Source organism: Microtus ochrogaster, chromosome 5 (genome assembly GCF_000317375.1).
Source record: "Microtus ochrogaster isolate Prairie Vole_2 chromosome 5, MicOch1.0, whole genome shotgun sequence".
In the NCBI taxonomy this organism is placed as follows: domain Eukaryota; kingdom Metazoa; phylum Chordata; class Mammalia; order Rodentia; family Cricetidae; genus Microtus; species Microtus ochrogaster.
Window position 1 is genome coordinate 51,631,483 of NC_022012.1, and position 10,279 is coordinate 51,641,761.

The following is a 10,279-nucleotide window of genomic DNA, read 5'->3' on the forward strand; positions in this document are numbered from 1 at the left end:
TCTTGAAGTTTGCGTACAAATGGATGGAAATAGAAAACACTATCCTGAGTGAGGTAAGCCAGACCCAAAAAGAGGAACATGGGATGTACTCACTCACATTTGGTTTCTGAAATCTTAACGCTTCCTGGCGTCATAAGGCCACATAACGTCCATGTCTAGCGTCACCCACTTATAAAAGCAGTCCTTTTGCCTTCCATTCCTCTCTGCCTGCTAATCCACATCTGCCTTCTCACCTTCATCTCACCCCGGCCTGCTGTGCGACTGAGACCCTGGGACGTCACCAGGGGTCTTCCTGTTGCCAACCCCAATGACTGTTTCTATCCTCAAACTTAACATTTTAGAAGCATTCAATCTAGTTGACCTAGATCTCACCGAAACTCTTCATTTCAGTTCTGGAAAATCACATTGTCCAGTTCCCCCCCCCCGCCCCCCAGGGGTCTGCTTGGCTAGCTCTTCATCCTCTGCTGGAACTCTCAAGTTTCCAGTGTTCCAGAGCCCCCGGACTGGGCTTTCTCGTGTTCTCTATTTATATTCTTTCCCCGATGATCTCACTCCTGTCGTGCTTTAAATTACTTTCTCATGCCAGCAACACTCAAGCCCTAACCTCGCCTCTGAACTTCAGACTCATGCATCAAATGTTTAATGTTTCCACATTATGAGACTCTTGCCTTGAGTTCACTGACTTGATTGGTTTTTCGGTTTGTTTGTTTTTCATTTTCATAAGATTGCCAGGTGTCGGTCTTGCCATAAAACCTGGCGCTTGCTGGGTAGTTCGGACCAGAGGTGGAGAGGAGCATTACACTGAAAAGAGAAAAAGGGTTTTGAAATTTTAAGATTATTTTTTCTGCTTTGAAATAAATGAATTGTGCTTATCATACATAGCTTGGTGTACATATTTTTTCCTGATTTAACTGAAAGCTGCAATAGTGCCATTTATCCATTATTACATGACAGTCTTCTTTTAGGTGCTATGTTTTCCCAGGCTGGCTACTGTAAGATGTCTGCACACACTGTGGTGCTAATCCCAGGCCACTGCTATTGTATTAGTCCTTAGCCAGAGACCCTAATCGGCATTTGTCCGCTAGCCTTTCTGTGATCCCAACTTTTCTCTTCGAGTTCAGTTTTACAATTCTGATGACCCATTGGACAAAGATAGTAAAATGTTACATCTAAAATTTTATTTTATTTTATTTTTTTAATTAATTAATTTATTTATTAAAGATTTCTGTCTCGCCGGGCGATGGTGGCGCACGCCTTTAATCCCAGCACTCGGGAGGCAGAGGTAGGCGGATCTCTGTGAGTTCGAGACCAGCCTGGTCTACAGAGCTAGTTCCAGGACAGGCTCCAAAGCCACAGAGAAACCCTGTCTCGAAAAACCAAAAAAAAAAAAAAAAAAAAAAAGTTAGCATATAAGGTTAAAAATACACACTAGAGGTGGGCGATGGCAGTGCACACCTTTAATCTCAGCACTTGGATCTCTGTGAGTTCATGGCCAGCCTGGTCTACAAATCGAGTTCCAGAACAGACAGGCCCGTTACACAGAAAAAAAACCTGCCTTGAAAAACCAGACAAACAAACAAAAACATACTAAAATCGTTTTGAAGATTACATCCATCTAATGATTTTGAGAACCTAATAGCAAAGCTGCAGAGATAGTTCAATAGGTAGAACATTTGCTTTGTAAGCCTAAGACCTGAATTTGATTTCCAGAACCACATAAAAATGATGCTAGTTGTAGCACATGCTCATAATTTCAGCACTGAGTGGTGGAAACAGGAGGACGCCCAGGGCTCATATCTCAGCTAATCTAGACTTATTGTGAGCTCCAGCCAAATAAGAGACCCCTATTTAAAAATATATATATATTTATTTATTATATGTACAGTATTCTACCTGCACGTATGCCTGCAGGCCAGAAGAGGGCACCAAATCTCATTACAAACCACAACACCGTTTTTTTGGAATTGAACTCAGGACCTTTAAAAGAACAGCCAGTGCTCTTAAGCGTTGAGCCACCTCTCCAGCCCAAGACCCCACCCAGAAGGAAATGGATGGTGTTCATGAAGTTAACACCTAAGGCTTCCACCTACACACGCATACCTGAGCACATATATTTAAAGACACAGGCTGGAAATGAAGCCCAGAGACAAGGCACTTAACTTGAAGCTAACACAAGGACTTTACTATGTGAATCTATTTCCTACCTTATTTCAATGGCTAACATTATTGTGATGTTCCACACAATCTTTTATCTAAATAATGACATTATTTATTCATATCGTCACTATAGCATGTGCGCATATGTGGGTGGGCATACACACCACAGGGCATGGATGGTGGTCAGAGGACAACTTTTTGGAGTTTGTTCTCATCTTCCATTGTCTCCAGGGGTTTCAGGGATCGAACTGAAATCACCAGGCTTTCCTGGCAAGGTTTTTATGCACTAAGCCATCTCAGCAGCCCTGGTTGCACTAACCCTTAAATGCTATTTGTTCAAAGTTGAATGGGAACTTCTACTAAACCGTTCCTTTGGGAAGGTCAAAGACTTTGGTGTTTTCTCTTTACATTTTTAATTTTGATTGCTGTATATGCTGAGTGTGCCAGTGCCCTCAAAGGCCACAAGAGGATGTTTGATCCACTGGAGTTAGAATCTGATATGGCTGCTGGAATGGAATTTGGGTAGTAGCTGTTACCCAAAGTGCCATTTCTCCAGCCTGACTTTAGGGCTTTCATATCAGGTTTGAAGCACACTGCACACACCAGAACTTAATGAATATTTATTGAAAGGATTATCACAACAAAGATCTTATCTGAAAGTTTACTACAGGAAATGAGCTTTTTAGCATAATGAACTCTTCAACACTTACCATCATTCAGTTATTATGAAATCACTTCAAATACTTGGGAGCAAATTACTACCATTGCTATTTTAAGTATGAGGACAACGGTTTCCCTCGGTTCATCTTTCTAGATTTCCTTCTATTTTTTAACTGAATCAATATTTATTTATTATTTGCTTACTTTTTTTTTTTGATTTTTTAAGACAGGGTTTCTCCATAGCTTTTTTGGTTCCTGTCCTGGAACTAGCTCTTGTAGACCAGGCTGGTCTCGAACTCACAGAGATCTGCCTGCCTCTGCCTCCCGAGTGCTGGGATTAAAGGCGTGAGCCACCATCGCCCGGGTGAATTTTAATTTTATTATTATTGTGTGCTGTTGTCAATAGTGAAAAACTGGAAACTGCTTAAAATACACTGATACATCCTACTGAACACTGAATATCATGCTGGCTACATATACAGATTATTCTGTATTCTGTATAGTGTTCTGTCTGCATGCATGCCTAGGAGCAGAAGAGGGCGCCAGATCACATTACAGATGGTTGTGAGCTACCATGTGGCTGCTGGGAACTGAACTCAGGACCCCTGGAACAGCAGCCAGTGTTCTTAACCGCTGAGTCATCTCTCCAGCCACCTGACGGTGTTTTAAAAGCAATGTGAAGAATGCATGAGTTTACACTGTACATTAGGCAACGTTGTGAAAAAGAAAAAAACACCTAGGAGAAATTTCATCTTTGCTATTACCTTTTGCTGGAGTTCAATCATTTGAGTTTTCTGAGAGACACCACACATACACCTTCACTCATTTAACAATTGCTTACACTTACTTCGCCATAGGCTCTGCTCTTAGCAAAATAAAAGAGCAATGCCCAAAAACAGAGGAGCTCCTCACACACTGTAACGGAAGCTGAGGACAAATGCACACGTCATTTTATCAGTGCAAAATGCAAATAAAGAGCCGAGTTTCCAAATGCTGAAAAATCAAGTGTAGTTTGTGCATCCACACATTCACCCATACATACCAATTACTGGAGCATTATTTTTGAGTTTCAAGTCTATGAACTAGTCCCTCTTATTTTTACATTTATAATTTAATAGCAAGAAACTTAAAAATCGCGAAGGACAGCTGTGTGACCTTAGGCCAACCGGCGGTTTTTGACCTGCTTCCTCCTTTGTGAAATGGAGTGTTAAACTTCTCAGGATTGTCACAGAATAACTGTCACTAGTGCCTTGTAACCGGGAGGGGGAGGGGCTGAACCGGGCAGGGTGGCTAAGCTGGCACTGGGCGGCACGCACGCGACGGCGTGGCCTTCTGCAGACCTGCGGGTTCCGCAGGGTGCACGAAAGATAAGCGCAAGGCTTTCGGGTTTTCACCCGCGTGGTTGTGTCCGCCACGGTCCATTCCGCTGCGCCGCTGGGGACCAAGCGCAGCACCGGGTCACCAGGCCAGCCACGCTGCTCCGCCAGCCGCGCGCAAAGGCCGCCGGCGCGGCGATCGCAAAGCCGCTCCCAGCCGCCGACCGTCCTAGCCGACTTGGCTCGAAGCAGGCGGCTGTTCGTTTGAATTCTGGCGCCACTCCCACGCCACGTAGAGCCGAGCGGCCCGGCAGACTCGGAAGAGACGGGTGGCAGGGTGCCGGCGGGAGCGCGCGCACAGACATGGACGCGCACGCGGGCCGGCGGCCGGCGCGCACCACGCCCCAGAAAGGCCCGGAAGAAAAGAGCGGCGGCGCGCGCTCCCACGCGGTGCCTCAGGGAAAGACCACGCCCCTACACTGCACCGAGTCCAATCGGTGCGAGAGGGAGGGGCAGCCCCGGGCTCACGCCACGGAGGCTATAAAGGGAGCTGCAGGCGGAGCGGCAGGTCCTTTTACGTCGGCGAGCTGAGAGTCTGCTCTTGTCTGTAGGTGATTTCGCGGTGTGGACGCATGGGCGAAATAACGTGGCGCGGGGTTAAGTTGGAGGCTGCTGTTTTGTGGGACAGCCTCGGGGGCTTGAGGTTACCGTGTCGTTGAAGGCTTGCTCTGGGAAATGCGCATCTGCAGCGAGAGACTGCAGGATTGGAGTGTAGGCCCAAGGAGGTTGCAACCGGGCGGCATGGCTGGTCTCTGGGGTCTGGTTCCACAGCCCCAGCACTGGTGGGTTCTGACACAACACTGACGTGCGGAGGAAGGGTCCAGGAGTTAGGAGCTGTTCGGAATGTATTGGTGTTGCCCAAGAGTCGACTGATTAAAAAAGCAATCCTTTCACAGGAGGGATGACGCCATCTTTTTCCGGGTCTTCAGAGCGGTTGCAAGGAGATGCCCAGGTAAGGGTGATGCAGCTTGGGATTCTTATTGAACGGATAGACCGATTGTGCGGTGCTTAAAATCTTGCTTTTTTTATTTTTTAATTAGATGGAGAAAGGCCCGAATCATCCAAGAGAATTAGTAACAAAAAATAATTTGTTTAAGACCTGACTCATTGAAAAGGTGTGTATGAAGCCTAGATCTTAATTTTTGTAAGCATAAATAAGAAACATTTACATATAAGTAGCTTCCTATTAATGGATTTTTAATGATTTGGGGTGGCTATAAGGCACCATAAGACGATTGACTTTAAACAGTCGTGGGTTACATATCAAAGATGGTTACCCGGAGGAAGAAACAAATGTGCACAAGTGGAGTGTTTTAATTGTATGGGCCTTTGTAGATAATAAGTATGTCGTGCTTTTTTTCTGCCAGCAGTGAAAGCACAGAGATGCCAGCTGCTTGCAAAGTACCTAGCGCTCCTCGGAGGATCGAGTGTGAGTGGAGGGATTTTTCCTTTGTTTTCTGAACATGTTTTTGGTCTAATCTATGATGATCCTATCCCGAATCTGAAATTGCTGTTGAAAAATCAAAATTACGGATCTGGCTTCTGAGATAGACCGTTCTAAAAGGACCTTCAGGTTTTTTTTGTTTTTTTAGTGTTGGTAGTATTGTAATCGCTGTGTTTCTTTTTCTAGGGCCAGAGACACAAGCCTTTGCTGGCTGAATGAGAGAATTGGAGGTGGTGAAAAGGCAGACAAGAAGATGTGCAGTGTTTGACTAGCGTGTTTAGAGTTGAGGTCTTTGCACAGCTCTGGCTGTCCTCACTTCTCTATCTTACCTCCTAAACAAGGACTGATTACCTGCGGAGCCATCTGCTATACTAGTTTTTATTGATTAGAATGTGGGATCATGCTTACAGAAAGTTGTGTGCAATCAGTGGATGGGAGTGTTTAGTCGTTGGTCCTGTTGGGTTTAAAATGGATGGAATTAAAGCTGGGTGAAAATTTTCAGTGGTTTCATGAGAATCTTTGCTGGGATTATGACACTGTCTATAGTGAACAAAATTCAGTGTAAACAGGACAGCATATGATGTGGCCTGTAAGATTTGTTATATGTCATATTTCCTTACCCAGTGGGGCTTAACTAAATGCTACAATAAATGTTCAGTGGCAACAACTATTTCTTCAGTTATTTGCGTCAGTGGTGTGGGTCAACATATAACGTTGCTGCATGGCAAATGAGATGCCAGGGATTGTGGGCTGTCTTTGGGTGTGATATCCAAATAGCACTATTGTGGAGGGGGGTGGTCTTTGTGAACAGGGTTTCTCTGTAGACCAGGCTGGGCTTAAAGCTGTTCTGCCTGCCTCTGGTGCTTTGGTTAAAGGGAATGGCCTATCTTGCTATCCATTTGTAGTTGCCAGGGAATTTTTGAGGCAGGGTCTCCCACTCCTAATAAAGTAGACAGTTGACTCAGATCTAGCCTTTGCAGACTAGTGTCATTGTGTCCAGTTTTAGTTTAATGCTGTCATGTGCTTTGTGGAGTCTGAGCCAAAGTGCTTCAGCAGCCAGTTTATAGTTTAAGATAAAAATGCTTAATTATCACTTATAAAATTTTTTTTAAATATTTATTTATTTTGTATGCAATATTCTGTCTGTGTGTATGGCCAGAAGAGGGCACCAGACCCCATTACAGATGGTTGTGAGCCACCATGTGGTTGCTGGGAATTGAACTCAGGACCTTTGGAAGAGCAGGCAATGCTCTTAACCACTGAGCTATCTCTCCAGCCCCCCACTTATAAAATTTTTATGAGAACAGAATCTAGTAGTCTTGCCTATTTTTTTTTTTTGTTTTTTTTAATTTAGTTATTTATTATGTATACAATATTCTGCCTGTCTGAGTGCCAGAAGAGGGCAGCAGAGCAGACCTCATTACAGATGGTTGTGAGCCACCATGTGGTTGCTGGGAATTGAACTCAGGACCTTTGGAAGAGCAGGCAATGCTCTTAACCTCTGAGCCATCTCTCCAGCCCAAAAATAATTTTTTACTGTGTGTGGGGGGGAGATCTTAAGATACTGGTTTTTTTTGTTTGTTTTTTGAGACAGTTTCTCTGTAGCTTTGGTGCCTGTCCTGGAACTAGCTCTTGTAGACCAGGCTGGCCTCGAACTCACAGAGATCCGCCTGCCTCTGCCTCCCGAGTGCTGGGAATAAAGGCGTGCGCCACCACCGCCCGGCTAGTCTTGCCTATTAACATCCAATTCCTTCTGGTACCATTGGACTTAACTTTGCTGCCTTTGGAAAAGGAGTTGGCTATGAATGCCCATTCTTTGTTTCTTGGTCTTTGAATTGTCTTTTCTGCTGAATGTATCCTCCACTAACTGGCTTATTTTTCTTTTAATATTTAGGACATTAAAACTCTTGATTTAATATTTAGGACATTAAAACTCTATTATTGGGTTTGGGTGGGTTTTTTAGTTTTTCAAAACAGGGTTTCTCACATCACCTGCCTCTGCTGGAACTAAAGATGTATGCCACCACTACCTGGCATTTTGGATTTGAGACGGTCCTGGCAATTGATGGAACTCTTAAAACCAGGCTGCCCACTGCCTGCCTCTGCCTCCCAAATGCTGGGACTAAGGGGCATATAATATAGTTCAAGATTCCTGGCTATTGGGTTTGTTTTGCTCCTGGGACTTGAACCCAGGGACTTGTACATGTTTCTTCCCTCTCTAGTACTGTATTTGCTTTATAAGTTATCTACATTTTTTCAAATTTTTAATTTTCCTATTGACTCCATTCTTGATTAATTTTCTATTCAGGAGTAAGTTACTGAGTTTCTGTGTAAAGTACAAAATGGGAGTATATCCCAGAAGTCATTTGAATCCAGTTTTAGGCTAACTCAGACCCCAAAGACTTTACAAATGAGTCTTGCCCACTAGTGATGGTGTATGCCTTTAATCCCAGTCCTCAGCAGATTTCTGGATTTGATGCCAAGCTGGTTTACAGAGTTCTGGGACAGGCCCCAACGCTGTAGAGAAACCCTGATAAAATTTAAAAAAGAAAAGGCAAATAATTCATGGATAACAGTGAATGTGAAATGAGGGAACAATATCTGAGTTTTTGTTGGTTCCCTGGTTCCTGCCCCCTTTTTGCTTGAATAAATTGAATAAATTTGTTTGTCTCTTGAGGTCTTAAAATCAATGTTTCATTAATTGATAGGTCTCAGGTCCAGAGCAAGGAGTAAATCAATAAAAATGTGTCCCATGTGTTTTTTAATCCCAGTAGAGTCATGTGGATCTCAGTAAGAAGGCCATCCTGTCTACAGAGCTCCATGATAGCCAGGGCTATCCAGAGAAACCCTCTCAGGGAGTGGGTGGGGAACTCCTTGCCCTTTTATCCAAGCTGGCAAACAGTTAAAAAACAAGGCAGGGTTGTGAAATGATTTGTTTTGAAGCCCTCTGACCTTTTTTTGTAGTTTCTTCTGTTTGTTTCCTTGCCTTCTAATGGGTCTTTTACTATATCATATTCAGTTTATCCAAATTATTGTACATGCTAGTACTAGTTTGCCAAGGAGCCCAAAGATAAAATTTCTCTATTCCATTTACCAACGGTGGTACAAAATATAAAGAAAAATCAAAAGCAAGCCAGGAAGTGGTGATTCCACACAGCTTTTAATCCCAATAGAGGCAGTGGATCCCTGAATTTAAAACCAGCCTTGTCTACAGGACAACAACGGCTACACAAAAAAACTCTGTCTTAAAAAGGAATGAAAAAAGACAAAAGCAACCTTAATAGAAATAGAAAACAAACAAAAACATTTCTTTTATTGATTAGTTTGGAAGAGGGTGTCAATATGTAGGCCTGGCTGACTTGGAACTCACTCAGACCAATCTGGCCTTGAATTTAAGACAATTTTCCTGCTCTCAAGGGTAGGAATATAACAAGCATGTACCACCATTCACAGCAAGAGATTTTTTTTTTCTACTAAAGGATAGAAAGAGATTGAGTCAAAACCAGTTCAAGTATAGGGAAAATACAGTTAGGCCTAAGGAACACTGCATGTATATAGTATAGTTTAGAACCTACTTGTAATAAATTGGGGGTGTTGTCATAAAAATGGAATAAAAAATAAGGCCGAGTGCTCAGCACATTACCAGAACTTTTGAGCAGTGGGGTTCAAGTTATAAAAAGGTTTTATCTTGACATTTTCAGTAAGAAGACATGGTCGACATATGTATCCATCATTGACTGGAGGGATGTGTGTGTCTATGGCGTGGGGTAGTATGTGCACATGGATGCAATTGCCCTTTTAGGCTAGAAGAGAGTGCAGGTCTACAGCTGGGACATAGAGCTTGCTGTGTGGATGCTAGGAACTGAGCGTGGGTACTCTGAAACACAAGTACTTTCAATCACTGAGCCATCTCCATCCTCATTGACTGAGGGATTTATACTGGAACAAGAAAGTCCAAAAAGACATCATTTTAGTGGAACTCTATCTGAAAGTGCTAATTTTATAGTTAAAATTAGTTTTCATTAAGCTTGTTAATTCAAACCTTTTAATATACACTGGATGGCTTTTTCTCACAAGCATCAAAGACTAGCTTTCTAATTTACAGGTATTAACTGGGTAATTCTTTTTGTTAATAAAAAGCTAATACTAGTCATTATCAGGAACCTAGAGTTGTTAGTTTGTTAACGAACTACCTAAGAGTTCACTAAAGACTCAAGTCTTTAAAAACCTTAATGGGACCTCACTATGGAATATGAAACGTATTTGTTTCAGACTGGTTTTGCAGGTTGAGAGCAGAATTTACATATTTGGCTTCAGTAACTCTAGCCCAATTGGAATTCAGTTGCCCCTGCCTCGTGTCAGGCTTCCAGATAATCTTAAAATATAGTAAGTACAAATCTACCATTTGTGCTTTCTAAAATTAGTTCTATTGCCAGAAACTTAATCTGCACAGCACTTGGTCACGTGTCCTCTGAACTAACGCCTTAAAAAAAGTTTGCTGCTTGTAGTATATATTTGAGCTTCTGGCTGTTTTTGTGGCTTTTTTTCTTCAGTTGCCCAGTGGGCATTAGAGCCCTTTCCTGGTTTTTCTTTCAGTTTTTTTTTAAATACTATTTATTTATTATGTATACAATATTCTGTC

General features: G+C 42.8%; 1 long non-coding RNA gene and 1 other non-coding gene across 3 annotated transcripts; both read left to right on the forward strand.

The window, feature by feature from the left end:
• The first annotated feature begins 4,701 nt into the window (after nt 1-4,701).
• LOC102000224 lies at nt 4,702-6,305 on the forward strand. 2 transcript variants are annotated; one of them, XR_003376922.1, is made up of 4 exons: nt 4,702-5,145; nt 5,234-5,308; nt 5,561-5,622; nt 5,824-6,305. It is a non-coding gene; the product is annotated as an uncharacterized LOC102000224 (long non-coding RNA). The 2 variants fall into 2 exon arrangements; XR_003376921.1 differs by having other exon boundaries at nt 5,564-5,622.
• LOC113456116 lies at nt 5,670-5,742 on the forward strand. Its single transcript, XR_003376987.1, has one exon. It is a non-coding gene; the product is annotated as a small nucleolar RNA SNORD50 (small nucleolar RNA).
• Nucleotides 6,306-10,279: the final 3,974 nt, after the last annotated feature.